Below are 21,187 nucleotides of genomic sequence, written 5' to 3'. Positions count from 1 at the left end.
TCTCTCTGTCTCTCTCCCCGTGAGTGTGTGTGTGTGTGTGTGTTTGTTTGCATATATACTTGGTGCCCAGAGACCAGAAAAGGGTGTGGGGTGTGGGATCCCTTGGAACTGGACTTACAGACCATGTGGGTTCTGAAACCTAAACTTGGGTCCTCGAAAGAACAGCAAGTGTTTTTAACTACTTTGCCATTCCTCCAGTCCTCTTGGTGTTTTAGTAGCCCAAAAGCTTCCAGGTGATTTTCCTGTCTCTAACTGCAATCTCACTGTAGTGGTGCTGGGATTACTACCTCATCTGGCTTCTAAAACATATTTATAAAGATGGGAGAGGTGGTACACATCATTAATCCTAGCACTGGGGAAGCAGAAGCTGGCACATCTCTTGAGTTTGAGGCCACTCTGATCTAGATAACAAGTCCCAGACAAGCCAGGGTTACATAGTGAGACACTGTCTCTAAATAGATAATTACTATCTAATTAGTTAACTAAAGCATCCCTCTTGTAAGTTGTCTTTTTGTCCGAAATTTTGTCACAGAGATAAAAACAAACAAACTGAATAATACAATTTCTACTGCTGCTATAAACAGGCTATATAAAAATCATGATTTACTCCTGCTTTCAACTCTTTTACATTTATATCTAGAAGTATAATGGCTTCAAACTGCCAGAGACCATGGGAATATATAGCAGGTAACAACTAGTATTCAACAGCTCGATCTATCAGAGGAATAACTCTCTGATGGGGAGCCCCACTTGGCAAAGACCATCGAGTCACTGACTGTAAATGACTGGTTGTTTCTGTCTGTAATTTTTCTCATGTACCAGCTATGGGTATTTATCCCACTGCTTATGTGTTTATCTCATGTATATATTCCATCTACTGGGCACACATATAGCTGTAGATAGTCAGGAAGATGTTTTTGCTTAACTGTATAATTCTGATGAATAGAAATAATACTAGGATATTTTTCACTACTCAGACTGACATAGGAAAGTAATAATATCCTCAGTTACTGAGACAGTTAACTTTAGACTTAAGAACAAATTCAAAGCAAACTAGTTGCCCCTGGAGATGGTTATTTAACACAGATAATAAAAACTGAGAGACACATATTGGGGTTCAAGCAGAAGATTTACTTTCTATTCTAACTTGCATCATCAAATTATCTTTTAAAGTCTTTCAACCATTACACTTAACAAATCTTTAGTAAGTTTCTATATTGAGTCTGGTAAACAAGGAAAAGTATAACTATACTATCTAGTCTTCAACACCCTCAGAAATCTGAGAAGGAAATAATATTACCTGAGTAAACAGGAAGTAGGAACAAGCAATTTCCAAAAAATGTGAGAGATGATAGGAACAGGTGGCTGCCTGGACAGTCACCCAAGGTTCCTCTGCAATGTTGAGGCATCCATCTTCAGCCTACAAGCCTAGAATATTCCACAGACTTTTCTGTGAAGCAGGATTTTCTGAAGGACTGTCCCACCTTGTCTTGGCAAGGTTTTGCAGTCACTTTCTTGTGTGTCCTGCTTTTCCAATTTGGACAGCACACTGTCAGCAGTTGAGGCAAGGGCCCTTTCTTGCCCAGGGGCTTACTTTTACCACAAAGGAAGTAAACTCCATGTGAGTTTCTTCAATGGCCATCATTTTCTCTGTAGTAGATTGGTGCTGTCAGGAGCAGACATGGTTCATTGTCATAAAAAAAATCAACTATGTTATTAAAACATCTTAAATGCCATATTCTGTAGATCTCTGAAGTGTTTGAAGATGACCTGTCTATCTAAAATATATCTGTTTGACCTTGTAAACATACCTAATATGACTATAAATTCGATTGTAATAGGTGACTAATTACCAGCATTTTCTTCTTATCCTATATAGTTGGCAATAACTTTCAAAGACTAGAAAATTGCTTTACATTGTTAAATTAGCTATATAGGTACAATACCTTGAACAAGATTAGAAATGTATGTACAAGTATGTTTTAATGAAATTAACTTCAAATTTGTATCAATATACAAAATTTGTACACAATATACAAAAGTCCAATCCAATGTAAAATATTTAAAACTAGTATTTGCTTTTTAAAGGTAGATTCACTCTTAGCCAGGTGTTGGTGGCACATTTCTTTAACCCCAGCACTCAGGAGGCAGAGGCAGATGGATCTCTGTGAGTTCAAAGCCAGCCTGGTCTACAGAGTGAGTTCCAGGGCAGACTCCAATGCAATACAGAGAAACCCTGTCTTGAAAAACCAAAAAAAATTCAATATTATCATATCTATATCCTCCCTTTTTTCTTTTCAGAGTAGATTCAATAATCTACCCTTTTTATCTTATATCTGTGCACCCCTTTTTTCTTTTCAGAGCAAAAACCCTGAATCTAATCTCCTTTGTTTAGCTTTTTTCCTGACAATTACCAATAACAACTTGTAACCAATCCCCCTAAACAATGACAAAAATCCATAACCCACTGAATGACCAAAAACCACTGACCCCATCTCTTGAAAATGTGGGTTTCGTGTTCTGAAATTTACTTCATGCTGTCTATGGTGATGATATCTTTAGGGGATCCTGAGGAGAAAAAAATGAATTAATTGTCAAGTCCTGGGAGAGGTAGCTGTATCATTTGTTGTTCAGACTCCATGTATTGGGAAAGTGTAAGGCTTGTCTCAAGTCCTGACTAGAGTAGTCTGTGAAGCTGGATCATCTCAGCTAGTCTCCTTGAAATTGTCCTGAGCAGGTTGTAGTTCAAAGCTGATCTTTAATAGGTATTGTTCAGCTTAATGGTGTTATCATAGCCCTGGTGGAATTATCATCTGTGAGATTCTGTTTTCTGTTTGGAGACTTCAGAGATCACATTAGGTCAGGTTATTGCTTGTCTAGGTAATTTTTTCTGGGTGGTTCTCCCTTTTTCTTTGGATGATTATTTGTGTAAAGGTCTTTAAATTCCTCAAGATGGTTGTTTTTATCCTCCTGAAAAGACAAAAACAAAGCCCTGCCTCAGCCAAAACTTTGGGGAAGTTCCAAGTCTAATCTCTATCAATTTTGGTTCATAATTTCTCCTGAATTTTTGTCTTCTTTTTTTTTTTTTGGTTTTTCGAGACAGGGTTTCTCTGTGGCTTTGGAGGCTGTCCTGGAACTCGCTTGGTAGACCAGGCTGGCCTCGAACTCACAGAGATCCACCTGCCTCTGCCTCCCAAGTGCTGGGATTAAAGGCGTGTGCCACCAACGCCAGGCGAATTTTTGTCTTCTAATAGCTATTCTATCATCCAGAGCGGTATGTTTCTTACAATATGCATTGGGTTCTTGAATTGCTCTGAGAAGGAGTTTCCACGGTGACAGGAAAAGACTGAACTTACAGGCCCTCTCAAGGAGTTTCCCAACAGAAAAGGATTGCCTTGAAAGTCCCATGTTGATCTACATTCATTGGTCCAATGTCTGCCATTGCCATACCTTCTGCATAATCCAGAAGGGAGGGGGGTTCTGTTTGGATTATGCTTAGAAAAAAACATTGTTTCTAGGAACTCCCTATTTACAATCCCTTTTAAAGTGACCTTGTTTGCCACAATTGAAACACTTGACATTTTGATTTTTCTTCAAACTTCTGGAAACCACCTCTACTATCCATGTATTATCATGGTCATGAGATTCAATATTGATTGTTATCTCAGATCCAATACTCCAAGGGTGATGATCTTGCATTTAGCTGCCTAATTATGCTTTTACATTGAAAGTTAGAATTTTCAAAAGAAAGAGATTCAATTATTTGTCTAGCTTCTGAATTGGTATCATTCTATTTACTGCAGAAATACATGAAGGTGCCCTTTGGGCCTTGTATAACTTTAGTAAATGACTCAGTTTTGTTTCCTACAACTCCGATTCCATCCCCAAGCATTCAAAGCTGCTGTGTGACATAAAGCCAGGGCATGGTCATCATAAAGGGAATGCCTTTCTATAGTAGCATAATCTCCTTCTTCAAGAAGTTGATCTTCAGAGATTTCCATACCTCTAGCTCTACTGTATTGTTCAATAGTCTTAGCCTCTTCTCTGAACAAGGTACCCCACTGTAATTTTGAAATAGGCTCTAAAACAGCTTTAACCAAGTCTATACAGTTTTTAGGGATAATTCTGTTACAAACTGACCACAAGTTTAACATATGATTCACAAATAATGAATGCATGCCATATGAGACTACCACTCCCTTGAATCTCCTTAAATATAATATTGCCACAGGAGTCCAATTAGCTCTTACAGAGACTCTATCAATTCACAATTCCTGTAAGGCCACTGGATATATTAAGGTTGGTTGTTTGTTTGAAAACCTTAAGCTGTTCCCCTCTAATCTTAAAATGCAATGCTAAACTTGGTTTGCCATTAAATTCTTATGTATAGGTTTGAATATCACTATGATCTGATTTAATAAGTTTTTCTAAGGCCTGCATCTTGGCACTCATATCAACCAACTTTTTTTTAGAGATAAATAAAGAATTATCAAACCAACAACAAGGATTATAAAAATGATAAATAACAGTATGTCAATCCCAGTTAAACTGGTTATCCCTTCATTTAACTGTTCCAATTTTAAACTATCCTAACTCTCTCTATTGTAATAGTGTTTCCCTTTTTTTGTTTTTTTGAGACAGGGATTCTCTGTGCAGCTTTGGAGGCTGTCCTGGAACTCACTCTATAGACCAGGCTGCCCTCAAAAACGTAGAGATCCTCCTGCCTCTGCCTCCCAAGTGCTGGAATTAAGGGTGTGCACCACCATCGCCCGGTTTGAGTTTCCCATTTTCTAATGTGGGAAAAATTCTTTTTTTCTTATCATTTTTTATTTTAATTTTAAATAGCTTGTTTTACATGTCAATCCCAGTTCCCTCTCCCTCCCCTCCTCCCGCACTCCCCTACCCCCCCACCCTCCCACCCTATTGCCAAATCCTTCCACATGGGGGATATCTAGAGTCTGTCATTTCACTCTGGGTAGGGTCCAGGCACTCCCCTTAGAGTCCAGGCTGAGAGAGCATCCCTCTTTGTGCTATAGGCACACGATGACTGTTTGTATTCCAGGGATAGACACTGATCCACAGCTCAGGGCCCCATAGGTTGCCCAGGCCTTCTCGCTGACACTCACATTTGGGGGGTCCAGATCAGTCCCATGCTGGCCTCCCCAATGTCGCTCTGGGGTCCAAGAACTCTCCCCTGTTCAGATCAGCTGTCTCTGCTGGTTTTGCCAGCCCATTCTTTGCCAATTTGCTCATCACTCCTCTCTCTCTGTCACTGGGTTCCTTGGGTTCAGTTCAGTGATTAATTGTGTGTTTGCCTCTGCTTCCATCAGTCACAGGATGAAGGCTCCCGGATGGTTATAGACATCAAGTTCGTTATCAGGAATGGGCATTCGAGGTGGTCTCTCCACTATTGCTTAGCTTGCCAATTGGTGTCATCCCTTTAGATCACTCGAGGTCACTCTGGTGCCTGATCTGTCTTCTATCCTATGATTCCCTCTTTCCCCTATTCTACCCCCACCCACTCAACTTCCTGTTCCCCCATGACCAACTCTCTTCCTCTTCACCCCCTCTCTTCTTCCCCCCCACCCCTCGCTGTGTTCCCCATCCATTCAGAGGATCTTGTCTCAATCCTCTTCTCTTAGGTACTATGCATATGTGCATATCTTTTAGGTTCTTTCCTGTTTCCCAGACTCTCTATCAGTGGAAGTGCAGACTAGCACTATCCTGATCCATGTCTAACATCCATATATGAGTGAGTAAATACCATGTTTGTCTTTTTGCGACTGGGTTACCTCACTCAGGATGGTTTCTCCCAGTGCTATCCATTTACCTGCGAATTTCAAGATTCCATTGTTTTTTTCTGCTGAGTAATACTCCATTGTGTAAATGTACCACATTTTCTCTATCCACTCTTCAGTTGAGGGGCATCTAGGTTGCTTCCAGGTTCTGGCTATTACAAATAATGCTGCTATGAACATAGTGGAGCAGATGCCCTTGTTGTATGAATTTGCCTCATTTGGATATATGCCAAAGAGTAGAATTGCTGGGTCTAGTGGTAGATTAATTCCCATTTTCCTGAGGAATCTCCATACTTATTTCCAAAGAGGCTGTATGAGTTGGCACTCCCACCAGCAGTGGAGGAGTGTTCCCCTCTCTCCACATCCTCTCCAGCATAAATTGTCTTCGGTGTTTTTGATTTTAGCCATTCTGACAGGAGTAAGATGTTATCTCAGAGTTGTTTTGATTTGCATTTCCCTGATGACTAAGGATGTTGAGCACTTTCTTAAGTGTCTCTTGGCCATTTTAGCCTCCTCTATTGAGAATTCTCTATTTAGTTCTGTACCCCACCTTTTAATTGGATCCTTTGGTGTTTTGGAGACTTGTTTCTTGAGTTATTTGTAAATTTTGGAGATTAGCCCTCTGTCAGATGTAGGGTTAGTGAATATCTTTTCCCATTCTGTGGCCTGCCTTTTTGTCTTTTTGACTGTGTCCTTTGCCTTACAGAAGCTTTTTAGTTTCAGAAGGTCCCATTTGTTAATTGTCGATCTCAGTGCCTGTGCCACTGGTGTTATGTTTAGGAAGTGGGCTCCTGTACCAACTCGTTGAAGAGTATCTCCCACTTTCTCTTCTAAAAGTTTCAGTGTGGCTGGATTTATGTTGAGATCTTTGATCCATTTGGACTTAAGTTTTGTACAAGGCGATAAACATGAATCTATCTGCAGTCTTCTGCATACCAGTACCCAGTTATGCCAGCACCATTTGTTGAAGATGCTTTCTTTTTTCCATTGTACAGTTTTAGCTTCTTTGTCAAAAATCAAGTGTTCATAGGTGTGTGGGTTAAAATTAGGGCTTTCAATTCAGTTCCATTGGTCTACCTGCCTATTTTTGTGCCAATACCAACCTGTTTTCAGGACTATAGTTCTATAATAGAGCTTGAAGTCAGGTATGGTGATGCCTCCTGAAGTTCCTTTATTGTATATGGTTGTTTTGGCTATCCTGGGCCTTTTGTTTTTCCATATAAAGTTGATTAATGTTCTTTCCAGGTCCTTGAAGAATTGTGATGGAATTTTGATAGGGATTGCATTGAATCTGTAGACTGCTTTTGGCAAGATTGCCATTTTTATTATGTTGATTCTACCAATCCAAGAGCATGGGAGATCTTTCCATTTTCTGGTATCTTCTTTGATTTCTTTCTTTAAAGACACAAAGTTCTTGATATACAGGTCTTTTACTTCCTTGGTTAACATTATCCCCAGATACTTGATGCTGTTTTTGGCTATTGTAAAGGGTGATGTTTCTCTGATTTCTTTCTCAGTCACTTCATCATCTGTATATAATAGGGCCACTGATTTTTTTGAGTTTACCTTGTATCCTGCCACATTGCTGAAGGTGTTTATCAGCTCTAGGTGTTCCCTTGCGGAGTTTTTCGGGTCACTTATGTAAACTATCATATCATCTGCAAATAGTGAAAGTTTGACTTCTTCTTTTCCTATTTGTATCCCCTTTATCTCCTTTTGTTGTCTTATTGCTGTAGCTAGAACTTCAAGTACAATATTGAAGAGATATGGAGAGAGTGGACAGCCTTGTCTTGTTCCTGATTTTAGAGGAATTGCTTTGAGTATTTTTGCATCGATGTTCATGAGGGAAATTGGTCTATAGTTCTCTTTCTTAGTTGTGTCTTTGTGTGGCTTGGGTATCAAGGTAATTGTAGCCTCGTAGAAAGAGTTTGGCAGTGAGCCTCCTGCTTCTATTGTGTGGAATACTTTGAGGAGTATTGGAATTAGTTCTTCTTTGAATTTCTGGTAGAATTCTGCACTGAAGCCATCTGGGCCTGGGCTTTTTTTGTTTGGGAGACTTTTGATGACTGCTTCTATTTCATTAGGGGTTACAGGTCTGTTTAGATTGTTTATCTGTTCTTGATTTAGTTTTGGCAAGTGATATCTATCGATGAAATTGTCCATTTCCTTTAAATTTTCAAATTTTGTGGAGTACAGATTTTCAAAGTATGCCCTGATGATTCTCTGGATTTCCTCAGAGTCCGTTGTTATGTCCCCTTTTTCATCCCTGATTTTGTTAATTAGCATGCTCTCTCTCTGTCTTTTGGTTAGTTTGGACAGAGGTTTGTTTATTTTGTTGATTTTCTCAAAGAACCAACTCTTTGTTTCATTGATTCTTCTCAGTGTTTTCCTGGTTTCTAATTGATTGATTTCAGCCCTCAATTTGATTATTTCCTGATGTCTGCTCCTCCTGGGGGAGTTTGCTTCTTTTTGTTCTAGAACATTCAGCTGTGCTATTAATTCTCTAGTATGACTGTTCTCCAGTTTTTTCATGTGGGCACTTAGTGCTATAAACTTTCCTCTCAGCACTGCTTTCAAAGTGTCCCATGAGTTTGGGTATGTTGTGTCTTCATTCTCCTTGAATTCCAGGAAGTCTTTAATATCTTTTTTTATTTGTTCCTTTACCCAGGGATGGTGCAATTGTGCATTGTTCAATCTCCATGAGTTTGTAGGGTTTCTGCGATTTGTGTCATTGTTGAATTCTAATTTTAATGCATGGTGGTCTGATAAGATACAGGAGGTTATTCCATGTTTTTTGTATCTGTGGAGGTTTGTTATGTTTCCTATTATGTGGTCAATTTTAGAGGAGGTTCCATGTGGTGCCGAGAAGAAGGTATATCCCTTTGTATTTGGGTGGAATGTTCTATAGATGTCTGTTAAACCCAGTTGGGTCATAACTTCTATTAGTTCTTTTGTTTCTTTGTTAAGTTTCTGTCTGGAGGTCCTGTCTAGTGGTGAGAGCGGAGTGTTGAAGTCTCCTACTATTAATGTGTGAGATTTTATGTGCATTTTGAGCTTTAGTAATGTTTCTTTCACGAATGTAGGTGCCTTTGTATTTGGGGCGTAGATGTTTAAAATTGAGACTTCGTCTTGATGTACTTTTCCTTTGATGAATATGAAGTGTCCTTCTTCATCTCTTTTGATTGATTTTAATTTGAAGTCTAATTTGTTAGATATTAGGATTGCTACACCCGCTGTTTCTTGGGACCGTTTGATTGGAAGATCTTTTCCCAACCCTTTACTCTGAGATAACGTCTGTCTTTGATGTTGAGATGTGTTTCTTGCATGCAGCAGAAGGAAGGGGTCTGTCTTCGTATCCATTCTGCTAGTCTGTGTCTTTTTATAGGCAAGTTGAGGCCGTTGACATTGAGGGATATTAATGACCATTGATTGATGATCCTTGCTTGTGCTTGATTTATTGTTAGTGAAGTTATTTTGTGTACTTTCCCCTCCCTTTTTCTTTTGGTATGTTGTAAAGTGGGATTATATATTGCCTGTGTCTTTGTGAATGTAGTTATCTTCCTTGGATCTAGGTTTTCCTTCTAGCATTTTCTGTAGAGCTGGATTCATGGATACGTATTGTTTAAATCTGGCTTTGTCATGGAATATTTTGTTTTCTCCATCTATGGTAATTAAGAGCTTTGCTGGATATCATAGTCTGGGCTGGCATCCTTGTTCCCTTAGCGTTTGTAGGACATCTGTCCAGGATCTTCTGGCTTTCATCGTTTCCATTGAGAAGTCAGGTGTAATTCGGATAGGTCTGCCTTTGTATGTTACTTGGCCTTTTTCTTTAGCTGCTCTTAATATTTTCTCTTTACTCTGTAGGTTTGATGTTTTGATTATTATATGGCGAGGTGACTTCTTTTTCTGGTCCACCCTATTTGGTGTTCTGTAAGATTCTTGTATTTTCATAGGGATATCTTTCTTTAGGTTAGGGAAGTTTTCTTCTATGATTTTGTTGAATATGTTTTCTGTACCTTTGAGTTGTATTTCTTCACCTTCTTCTATACCTATTATTCTCAGGTTTGGCTTCTTCACGGTGTCCCATATTTCCTGGATATTTTGTGTTAAGGATTTGTTGGTTTTGAGATTTTCTTTGCTTGACGACTCTATATCCTCTAATGAGTCTTCAACACCTGAGATTCTCTCTTCTATCTCTTGTATTCTATTGGTGATACTTGCATCTGTAGTTCCTGATCGTTTACCCAGCTTTTCTATTTCCAGCATCCCTTCATTCTGTGTTTTCTTTATCGTTTCTATTTCAGCTTTCAATCCTTCAACTGTTTGAGTTGTTTCCTTAATTTTTTTGGTTGTTTTTTCTTGGTGCTCTTTAGATTCTTTGAGAGATTTGTTTATTTCTTGAATTTTTCCCCCATTTCATGGATTTTTTTGTTTGTTTTTTCTTCTATTTCTTTAAGGGATTTCCTCGTTTCTTCTTTGAGGGTCTCCATCATCTTCATGAAATAATTTTTTAGGTCTGTCTCCTCTTCTTCGTCTATGTAGTGCTTTTTGGGTCTTGCTGGTGTTGGATCCCTAGATTCTGGTGGGGTCATGTTGGTGTTTCTATTGCTGAGTGAGCTCTTATTCTGTCTTCTTCCCATGTCTTCTTCCAGTGGGTGCTGGTGGGGTCATTCCGTCTCCACTGGTCTCCTTCCTTCCTGAAGCTGAAGCTGGGGATGCTGACACGGAGTTTGGGGCCTGGAAGTGCTGATGTCTTTCCTGAAGCTGGACTCGCTGGGGTTGGGGTCTTGGAGGGGCTGATGTCTTTCCTGTGTGGGCGGGTCTTCTAGATGCCAGGAGCGGCCCGGAAGATCAAGGGGATGGGTGTCGGGCGGGGGATCCCAGCCAGAGACCCAATCTCACCTGAAGCTGGACTCGCTGGGGTTGGGGTCTTGGAAGGGCTGATGTCTTTCCTCGGGAAAAATTCTTTTAATTCCTTCCTTTAAGAATTCCAAATTGTCGCCGGGCGGTGGTGGCACACACCTTTAATCCCAGCACTCGGGAGGCAGAGGCAGGCAGATCTCTGAGTTTGAGGCCAGGCTGGACCGACAGCCTCCAAAACAATACAGAGAAACCCTGTCTCGTAAAACCAAAAAAAAAAAAAATTCCAAATTGTCTTACCAAGTCTGCTTATAATGTCAGTGAACTGTGGGGTATACTGTATCTGCTCTGAGAACTAGCATGTAGCTGTGAGCTGTGAGTGGCAGCCTGAAGAGAGGGGCTATAGGGAAACCCTGCAAGGCAACCCATGGGAGGGGGCAGCTGTCTGAAAAACCACACACAGAATTGTGTGGAAAAAAACACATGTGGCAGTGTGGCAGGAGTGACCTGAAGGCAAAGCCAGACAGTCTAGGGCAGATAAATGCTGTGGCATTTGGAGTCCAGGTACTTCTGGAGTGTGGGTGGCAGCCTTTTTGTGAATTTGTACCTATAAGTTGGGCACCAATATGTAACATGAGTCATAAAAACCCAGAGACAGATATTGGAATTCAAGCTGAAGATCAGAAAAGCAAAGCAGCCAGCCAGTAGATGATTACACAAGAAGAATTTCCCAGGTGTTTATTGCTGATTCAAGGTCAGGCATGAAGCAACATTAGTAGACGTAACTTTCTCAGCAATGGACTTTCTGCACATACTCCTAAACTCAAGGTTCAGCTAACTGTCTATTGTTTTAGTCCTGAATTTCAATGTCACTTTTTGTCTGGGAATCCTGACTACTCAGAGCTATGTGCTTACTTTACTCACTGACCGTTCAGCACGAACTCCCTAGCCTGAGAAGAACTGTGTGATCAGTTTGGCTCTGTTTCTTATTGTTTACTCAAGAAGTGCTGTGTGACCCTGAAAATGTGATTCATATTTGTCCAGAAGCTTTGCTGTAAAAAGAGAAATAGGAGAGAAATGTGAGAGAATTGTGTGTGTGTGTGTGTGTGTGTGTGTGTGCATTGAAAGGGAGATGCAACTGAATGTGCAGAAGTATGAGATATATAGAGAGAAGTATTATGTAGCTGTATGTAAAGAGATGTAGTAGCTATGTGGAGACGAAGAGATGTATAGAAAGGGATTTTTAAAGATGAAATAAAGGGGGCTGGAGAGATGGCTCAGTGGTTAAGAGCATGGCTGATGTTCCAGAGGTCCTGAGTTCAATTCCCAGCAACCACAGGGTGGCTCATAAGAAAGCATGTGTTTTCTTATTTATCCCTCATAGAAAAGTCTAGCTCTCAAAGGGCATTGGTGGTACACACCTGTAATCCCAGGGAGGCAGAGACAGGTGAATCTCTGTGAGTTCGATCGAATTCCAGGACAGTTCCTGTCCCGAAAAAAAAAATAATAAAGTTTAGCCCTCACCACATTCATGAATTTTTTTTGCATACTCTGGATGCAGTCTTGGGACAGGCTTTTCAAAAGGCTACCAATATCAAATATCATTGACAATCTACTGGTGTCAATGTTCCTCCTTTGAGACATTAATATTGTTTACAATACTGAATTTACTAATTGAGATGGGGGTCTTGTTAAATTTCTGTCTGGTCTTGAATGCACCCTGTAGTCCAGGGTGACCTTGTACCTGTGACATTCCTACTTCACACTCCCAGGTAGCTGGGATTACAGGAATGTGTGCCATTAGGCCATGCTTTACCTATCACTTTGTTTTTGAAACAGGGTTTCTTTGTGTAGCCCTGGCTATCGTAGAACTATCTCTGTAGACCAGGCTAGTCTCAAACTCACAGAGATCTGCCTGCCTCTGCCTCCCAATTATTAGTATCATATGTGTGTGCCACCACCACCCAGCTGTCACTTTTTTTTTTTTTTTGGTTTTTCGAGACAGGGTTTCTCTGTGGCTTTGGAGGCTGTCCTGGAATTCACTTTGTAGACCAGGCTGGCCTCGAACTCACAGAGATCTGCCTGCCTCTGCCTCCCGAGTGCTGGGATTAAAGGCGTGCACCACCAACGCCCGGCTCCCAGCTGTCACTTTTAAGTCTGGAAATAATTCATATGAGATTTACTTGGCCTGTCTTTTGCAACTTTTGTCTTCCCCTCACTATGGAAACAAGTGCATTCCTTAAGTTCCAAAGTCCATGGTGGACCCTTAAGAGCCACACCTGGTATACAGTTCCTTCTTCATTCTTTGTTTCCTGTCTGACAGGAGATGACAAAGCAGCACCCTTCCTTGCTCCCACCACTCCAACATGGCCCCAGAATCAACAAAACCAAGGACTACTTGGAGTGAAATCAGCTAAAATAATATTTTTTTTATTTTTTCCTTTTTATTTTATTTTATTTAAATTACATTTTTTCATTTATTTTTCATACTGACTGGCTGCAGTTTCCCCTCCCTCCTCTCCTTCCCATTGTCCATCCCATCCACCCCACTTCCCATTTACCTCGCTTCCCTTCCATTCCTCCAGCATCTCCTTCAGAAAGGAGCAGGCTTCCCATGGGCTTGCACAAAGCATGGCACATCAAGTTGCGGCAGGGCTGAGCTTCTCCATCAAGGCTGGGCAAGGTAATCCAGCATGGGGAACAGGTTCCCAAAAGCCAGCTAAGTGAAGCCTGACAAAGATACCAAGTACATAACTGTCACAAATTTGCAGAGGGCCTAGGTCAGTCCCATGGAGGCTCCCTAACTGTTGAGTCCAGAGTCCATGAGCTCCCATGAGCTCAGGTCAGCTGTCTCTATGGGTTCCTATAGGTGGAGTTTTCCTGTCCTAGAAGACACTTCCAAATCACACACAGGGGCTTATATTAATTATAAATGCTCAGCCAATCACTCAGGGTTATTACTAACTATCTCTTACAACTTAACACATTTCTATTAATCCCATGTACTTCCCCAAGATTCATGGCCTTTGCCTGTATCCCATTTTGTATGTTCAGCTTGGTTTCTGTCTGGCAATCCTCTCAATTGTCCCTTCTTCATTCCACCATTCTGTTTGACTTTCCCACCTAACATTATCCTGTTCAGCTATTGACCGGTCAGCTTATTTATTAAACCAATCACAGTGACAAAACTTCACAGTATACAAAAGGATTATTCCACAGCAGGTTTTCCTATCATGACCCCTCTTCCCTGCAAGACATCAGAGTTCAGCCCAGTCCTTGTCTGTGAATCTGTGCCTCTGCTTCCACCAGTTGCTGTATAGAGATCTCTGATGACAATTAGGGTAGTCATCAATCTGCTTACAGTAGATAGCCAGTTCAGTCACCCTCTCTACTATTGCTAGGAGTCTTAGCTGGGGTTGTCCTTGTAGATTCCAGAAGGTTTCACTGGTGCCAGGTTTTTCCCTAACCCCAAAATGGTCACCAAATTCTTCTCATAGCTTTGGAAAGGATATTAACACAAGCCAGGAACTAGAAACAGGCTGTGGTGGTTTGAAGGAAATGCCCCGTACATTCTTGGGCATTTGAATATTTGGTTCTCAGTTTGGGGAGGCTTAGAAGGTATAGACTGACTGGAGAAAGTGTGTCACTGGGGGTGGGCTTTGATTTTGTGTGATATTTTGATAGCATTCTGGCAAAGTTTGGTTTGAACCAGAGGGCAGAGCTAGCCACTAGCTGACTAAAATTAGCCATAGAGGTCTTGGAGGACTGAGGACAGATAGGAGACAGAAAGTAGTAAGGCAGGGCTTAGAGATGATCTCAGCTTTTTTTGAATTGAGGAATGGAAGAGAGAGGAGGTCACTGGTGGCTTCTCCATTGCTCCTCAGATCATTCAGGTTCTTATCCCAATATCTGACTCCGTATTTTTTAATTGATAAAGAATAATTAGATAAATGCTTCACTTTGAGGTTCCAGAGCCACACACCATTCTGGCTCACTCTCTCTGCTTGGTACTTGCAGTTCAACATGGGAGCACTCAATTGCTCCTACCACCATACCTGGTGCTTGCTGCCATACTCCCTACACCATAATGATAATGTATTCTTATTTTTTATTTTTGGGTTTTTGAGACAGGGTTTCTCTGTATTATTTTAGAGGCTGTCCTGGAACTCACTCCGTAGACCAAGTTGGCCTCGAACTCACGGAAATCTGCCTACCTCTATCTCCAGAGTGCTGGGATTAAACATGTGTGGCACCACTCCTGGCTTTGCTTGAGCTATTTTGAGTTTTTTAACATTATCCCTAAGATGTTTTTGTTTTGTCTCAGCGTCCATTATATCTGATATTAATACAGAAAGCCAGGTTTCTTTCTTTGGTTTGGTGTTGCCTATCATGTTTTTTTCTCCTTTTTTCCAGATAGCATCTCATGTATCTTAAGCTGGCCACAAACTCAAAAGCCAAGGATGGCCTTGTACTTCTGATTCTCCTGTCTCTACCTCTCAAGAGTGGGAATTACATTACAGACACCAACCATATTTTACAGATTCTTCGCTTAAATTATTTTTCTGAGGCATTTTGTCACAGTGATGAAGTTTTGTTTTGTTGTTTTGTGTAGTTGGAGTTTCTTGGGACCATCAGTCCCCAAATAATGACATGGAGACTTATTACTAATTATGAAAGCTTGGCCGTTAGCTTAGGCTTGTTCCCAACTAGGTCTTTTTTTTTTAAGATTTATTTATTATATTTACAATGCATGTATCCCTGCAGGCCAGAAGAGGGCACAGATCTCATTACAGATGGTTGTGAGCCACCATGTGGGTGCTGGAAATTGAACTCAGGACCTCTGGAAGAGCAGTCAGTGCTCTTAACCTCTGAGCCATCTCTCCAGCCCCCTCCCCCCCCGCCACAAGCTCTTATAATTTAACCTGTTTGTATGAATTTTCATGTGTACTCTTTCCCACCATCTGCCTGGGTCCCGATGCTGTCTCTGCCCCCAAATAACACAGGAGACACTATATTAATTATGAAGCTGTTGGTCGTTTGCTATGGTTTCTTATCGGCTAAGTCTGACTTAATTATTAACACATAACTGCTAATCTGAGTATTTCCATGTGGTCTTCTCTTATCAGAGAACAGGGTCCGAACCTCTTCTATTGTGTCCTACATGGTGACTGACTGTTCTTCTGTTTCCCAGAATCCTCCACCTCTCCTAGTCCCACTTATCTTACTTCCCTATTGGTCAACAGTGCTTTATTTATCAACCAATAGGACAAACATATACACAAAAGGGCTTCACTCATCAATGAATCTACATTTTGCCATGCCATGTGGCTCTTTACCTCTCCTCCATTCTATACGTCCAACTTCCTCTGCCTTACTAATGAAATTACAACTTTCTTCCTCCCACTATGTAGTCCTAACTGTAGATCAGGCTGGCCATGAACTCAGAGACCCACCTGCCTCTGCCTTCTGAGTGCTGGGATTACAGGTGTGCACCACCACCACCTGACTTTGAAGTTTTATGTTATGTGTATTTTATTTTGAGAATGTACTAGGGGTATAGCAATTACCTAACATTCATGAGGCACTAGGTTCAATTCCCAGCACTGAAAAAATGTATTTTCAAGTGAAATTTAGACCCAAGTATATTGCATCAAGGTCTCTTTGGAATATAATAACAAACAAAAGTGACAGATGGAAGTCCAAAGCCCCGAGCTGAGCCTCATCCTGGCCACTCCCTTGATGTGGGATAATGCACATGGTCACTGTAATGATTTGTCACTCATATTGGTTTAATAAAATGCTGTTTGGCCAGTAGCCAGGCAGGCAGTAGCCAGACTAGGCGAATGATGGGAAGAAGAAAGGCACAGAAACAGTCACCAGTCAGAGGCAGAAGAATCAAGATGAGAATGCCTTCCTGAGAAAAGGTACCAAGCCATGTGACTAAACATAGATAACAATTATGGGATAATTTAAATTGTAAGAGTTTGTTAATCATAAGACTGAGCAACAGGCCAAACAGTTTATTATTAAACTGTGTTTATTTGAGACTTAATGGCTGTGGAACCAGGTGAAACAGAAACTTCTATCAACACTTGCTACCTCCATGAACTTGAACATCACTTAGTTTCTCTAAACTTACTTTCTTTGATTGTAAATCCACAATCACTATAAGCTGCTACTAGATTGACTTGGATCCCCTTATCAGTTATAGAGCCACATAGGTGGAGGGGCCTTCCTCCTCACAAGAAGCAGAACTGGGATAGGAAGGTGTGCCTTAGTGTTCAATTTTTTGTCTGTCTGTCTGTCTGTCTGTCTGTCTGTCTGTCTGTCTGTTTGAGACATATTCTTACTATGTAACCCTGGCTGTCCTGGAACTCACCATGATCCACTTGCCTCTGCCTCCTGAATGCTACCACATCCAGCTTAGTGTACACTTTTATCAAACTATCTACTCACCTCCAGCTGGCACCCCACAAAATAGGAAAGTAAGGCTGTGCATTCTCAAGAAGCTCACTTAACACCTATTAGTGAATAGCAGAGATTGATCTCAATTGTTTCATTACATTTATTGAAGGGATACTTAACATTCCATGGTTCATGCGTGGAGGTTAGAAAGCAAATTGGTGTGAGTTTTCTCATACAAAATTGTGGTGATATTTTGTTTATGATCTAATAAAGCTTGCCTCAATATCAGAATGCAAAGCTAGTCACAGCCATAGAATCCAGACAGTGGTGGTACACACCTTTAATCCCAGCAGTATAGAGGAATATAAGACAGGAAGGAGATCAAGGTCTCAGTCTGTATTTATTCTGCAGTCATGCTGAGGACAGGATCACCCCAAATGTGGTAGAGGTAAGAACTCTCTACTGGCTGGCTGCTTTGCTTTTCTGATCTTCAGCTTGAACCTCAATAACTGTCTCTGGGTTTTTATTATTCATACTATACTACCTGAATCTCAGGGATTGAACTCAGGTTGTCAGACTTAGCAGTAGGCACCTTTACCTACCAGGCCATCTCACTAGCCCAAATCTCAATTTATAAAAGATAGTTAATGGAACTAGGGATGTATCTCAGTGATAGAATGTGTGCTTAGCACTTACAAGTCCCTGGGTTCAACATTTGGTGTTGTGGCTAAATGCACATAGCATGAACTTGCCATCCTAACCCTTGGAAGTGTGCATACTGTTTGGTGGCATGAATTATATCTCCAGTGCTGTGCAGCCATCACCACCATCTAGAGTGCTTTTTCATCTTTCTTTTCTTTAGGTTTTTGAGACAGAACCTTACTCTGTAATTCAGTTTGGCCTTAAACTCACTATGAAGTTTAGGCTGGCCTTAAACTCATGGCAATCCTCCTACCTTAGCCTCCTGAGCACTGATATGTTGTAGAATATTATCTTAAGATGTGTTACATTTGTGTATGCTGTAGAACATTTATTTTAATAATGCAAAGATGTGTTGCATTCTTTTTGTTTGGGATTTTTTTTGGTTTTGAGACTGGGTTTCTCTGTATTGTTTTGAAGGCTGTCCTGGAACTTGCTCTGTAGACCAGGCTGGTCTCAAACTCACAGAGATCCACCTACCTCTGCCTCCCAAGTGCTAGGATTAAAGGTGTGCGCCACCAACACCCGGCTGTGTTGCATTCTTTTATGTTGTAGTTGTTTAACTCTGTGAAGCTGTGTTACTTTGCCTGCCTAAAACACCTGATGGTCTAATAAAGAGCTGAATGGTCCATAGCAAGACAAGAGAGGGACAGGTGGAGCTGGCAGGCAGTAACAATAAATAGGAGGAGAAATCTAGGGAGAGGAAGATGAAAGAATGAGAATGAGGAAGACTGCAGAGGTCAGCCACCCAGCTACACAGCAAGCCATGGAGTAAGAAGTAAAGAAATGTATATAGAAAGATAAAAGTCCAGAAGCAAAAGATAGATGGGATAATTTAAGTTAAGAAAAGCTGGCTAGAGCTAGAGAGATGTTTCAGAAGTTTAGAGCACTGGCTGCTCTTCCAGTGGTCCTGAGTTCAATTCCCAGCAACCACATGATGGCTCACAACAATCTGTAATAAAGTCTAGTGCCCTCTTCTGACCTGCAGGTATAACAACATATGCATAATAAATAAATCTTTTAAAACAGAAGGAAAAGCTTGCTAGAAACAAGCCAAACGAAGGCCAGGCATTTATAAATTATATATCTCTGTGTGTATTTATTTGGGAGCTGGGTGGTAGGCCCCCCAAAAGAGTAAGAGTAAAAACAACAAAACAACATTGAGTTCCTAGGTGTGAGTCAGCATACCCAACTTGATCTCTTCCATCTTGCAAAACTGAAACTCTGACCATTCATCACTGATTATCCCCATCTCTCCTTCCACTCCCTGCTACCAACCACTCTGTGTGTCTCAATCTGAGTATTCTAGGGATCTTCAGAAGAAGCATCAGAACAGGATTTGTCCTTTTGTGCCTGGCTGATTTCACTGAGCATGGTGTCCTTAAGGGTCATCCCTGTTATGAGAAGTCCCAGCCTTAAAAGGACAGAACAACTCAAGTTTTCTTTCAGGAAACTTCTCACAAGTGGAATTGCTATATCATGGGACACATCTAATGTTTTGAGGCAATCTTGTGTTCAGTTGGAACCTGTAGTTCACTCTGCATGTTCTGGAAAGCCCCATTCCTATTATTTTCTCCAAACCCTCTAAACAAAGGAAGGGTGCCCAAAAGCATGGTTCCATATTCTTTGTGGCTACTGCAGCTTCCTCCCCTGAAGTTACGAGCCACCCAAGTCCCCATCTAAAGTGCTCAGCTTTTGACCATACTTGGTCACAAACCTAGTTTGTGATAGACACATCATCACCCCTTACCAACAACCTATAAAGTCTCCCACTTTTGTTTGTGCATGCAGCTTCTCTGGCCTCAATCTCTGGGACTGGAAAGCCCATTATTAGGTCACAGAAAACCTGTTACCTTGATTTAAAGCTGAGACAGTCAGACAAGAAAAGGCAATTTGAGGTCACCCCCACCAGCTCAATTCATGGTAACTCCTGCACCCACACCAGGGTTAGAAACTTGGGGATAGTCATTTCAGTAAGCCTATTGGGAAGGGGCTTAGCACCTTCTGCTTAAACTTTAGTGCTCTCACTCATAAGCACAAGACTGTAGGTTATGTCAGTTGACATAAAACTAGTAATCTTTATGCACAAGACCCTGGGTTCTATCCCTAGCACTAAATAAACCAAGAGTAGTGGCATACACATGCAACTTTACCATTCTGGGAGATAGAGACAGGAGGATCAAAAGTTCAGGGTCATCCTAAGCTACATAGCCAGTTTGAGGCTAGCCTGGGACACATGAGCCCCTGTCTCAAAATAAATATACTTATAAAACAAATAAATAACAACCAGCGTCCCTGGGTCCATCCATTTCCTTCCTTGCATGCTTGAACAGTAGTGACAAATAAAGAGCTAGGAAGATACTGACATGGTGGACACCAATCAGAGAGTTTACATTATAGGTGGGAAAGGGACAAGAAGGCATGCCGAGTGGTACTGGTACATCCTTTTAATCCCAGCACTCAGGAGGCAGAGGCAGGAGGTTCTCTGTGAGTTTGAGACCAGCCTGGTCTACAGAGTGTGTTCCCGGACAGGCCCCAAATCTACACAGGGAAACTCTGTCTTGAAATTTAAAAAAAGACTAGGCTTGCCACTACACCCACCAGGTCCCTGATTCTCCAGACCCACAGAGGTCCAGTACTGGTATCAAGATGGCCACAAGCCTACTAGCTACAGAGTCACTTACCAGAGACATGCCACCCAGAATGGAGGATTCTTGCCAGTGCAGAATGTCAGGCGTGTAAAAATAGATCAAGGCTGAGAAGACACCTGGGCTGAAACCTGTGGTGACGGAAAGAAGTGTTCCCCAAACACATGACTATTTAGGGACTTTCTTGTGGGCAGAAACTGCCTTGTTCATATTATCTGTGGTTTCTACCAGTAAAGACCATCAAAGGAAGGGCAAGGCCTTACATACCTGGTTGATGTGCCTGGCTCTAAGGGAAGAAACACCTCCTTTTCCCTCCCAGGATGTGGTGCAGTGTGTAACCATCTCTTTTTTCTTGTGAATCATGATCTCAAGACGATAGTGATAGTGACTTCTTTGGAGCAATTACTGTTTGAGAATTATTGTCTGAGTGCTGAGATGGAGCATACTTTGTACAGACAGCTCAACCCTAAGAATAACTATAATTTTAAAAGATTTATTTCTACTATTTTCTTTAGATTTATTTATTTATTCACTTACTTACTTGTTTTTGTTTTTGGAGACAGGGTTTTTATGTGCAACAGCTTTGACTATCCTGGAACTCACTCTGTAGACCAGGCTGTCCTTGAGTTCATAGAGATTCACCTGCCTCTGCCTCCCAGCTGTTGGCTGGGATTAAAGGTGTGCACTACCACTACCTAGTTGGTTTATTTCCATTTAGTCTGTATGAGTGTCTTGCCTATATGTATGTGTGTGTAACATGTGTGTGCCTGGGACCCA

The sequence above is a fragment of the Mesocricetus auratus genome, unplaced genomic scaffold (assembly GCF_017639785.1).
Source record: "Mesocricetus auratus isolate SY011 unplaced genomic scaffold, BCM_Maur_2.0 Super-Scaffold_100003, whole genome shotgun sequence".
Taxonomy (NCBI): Eukaryota; Metazoa; Chordata; class Mammalia; order Rodentia; family Cricetidae; genus Mesocricetus; species Mesocricetus auratus.
This window is presented reverse-complemented; position numbering follows the sequence as displayed.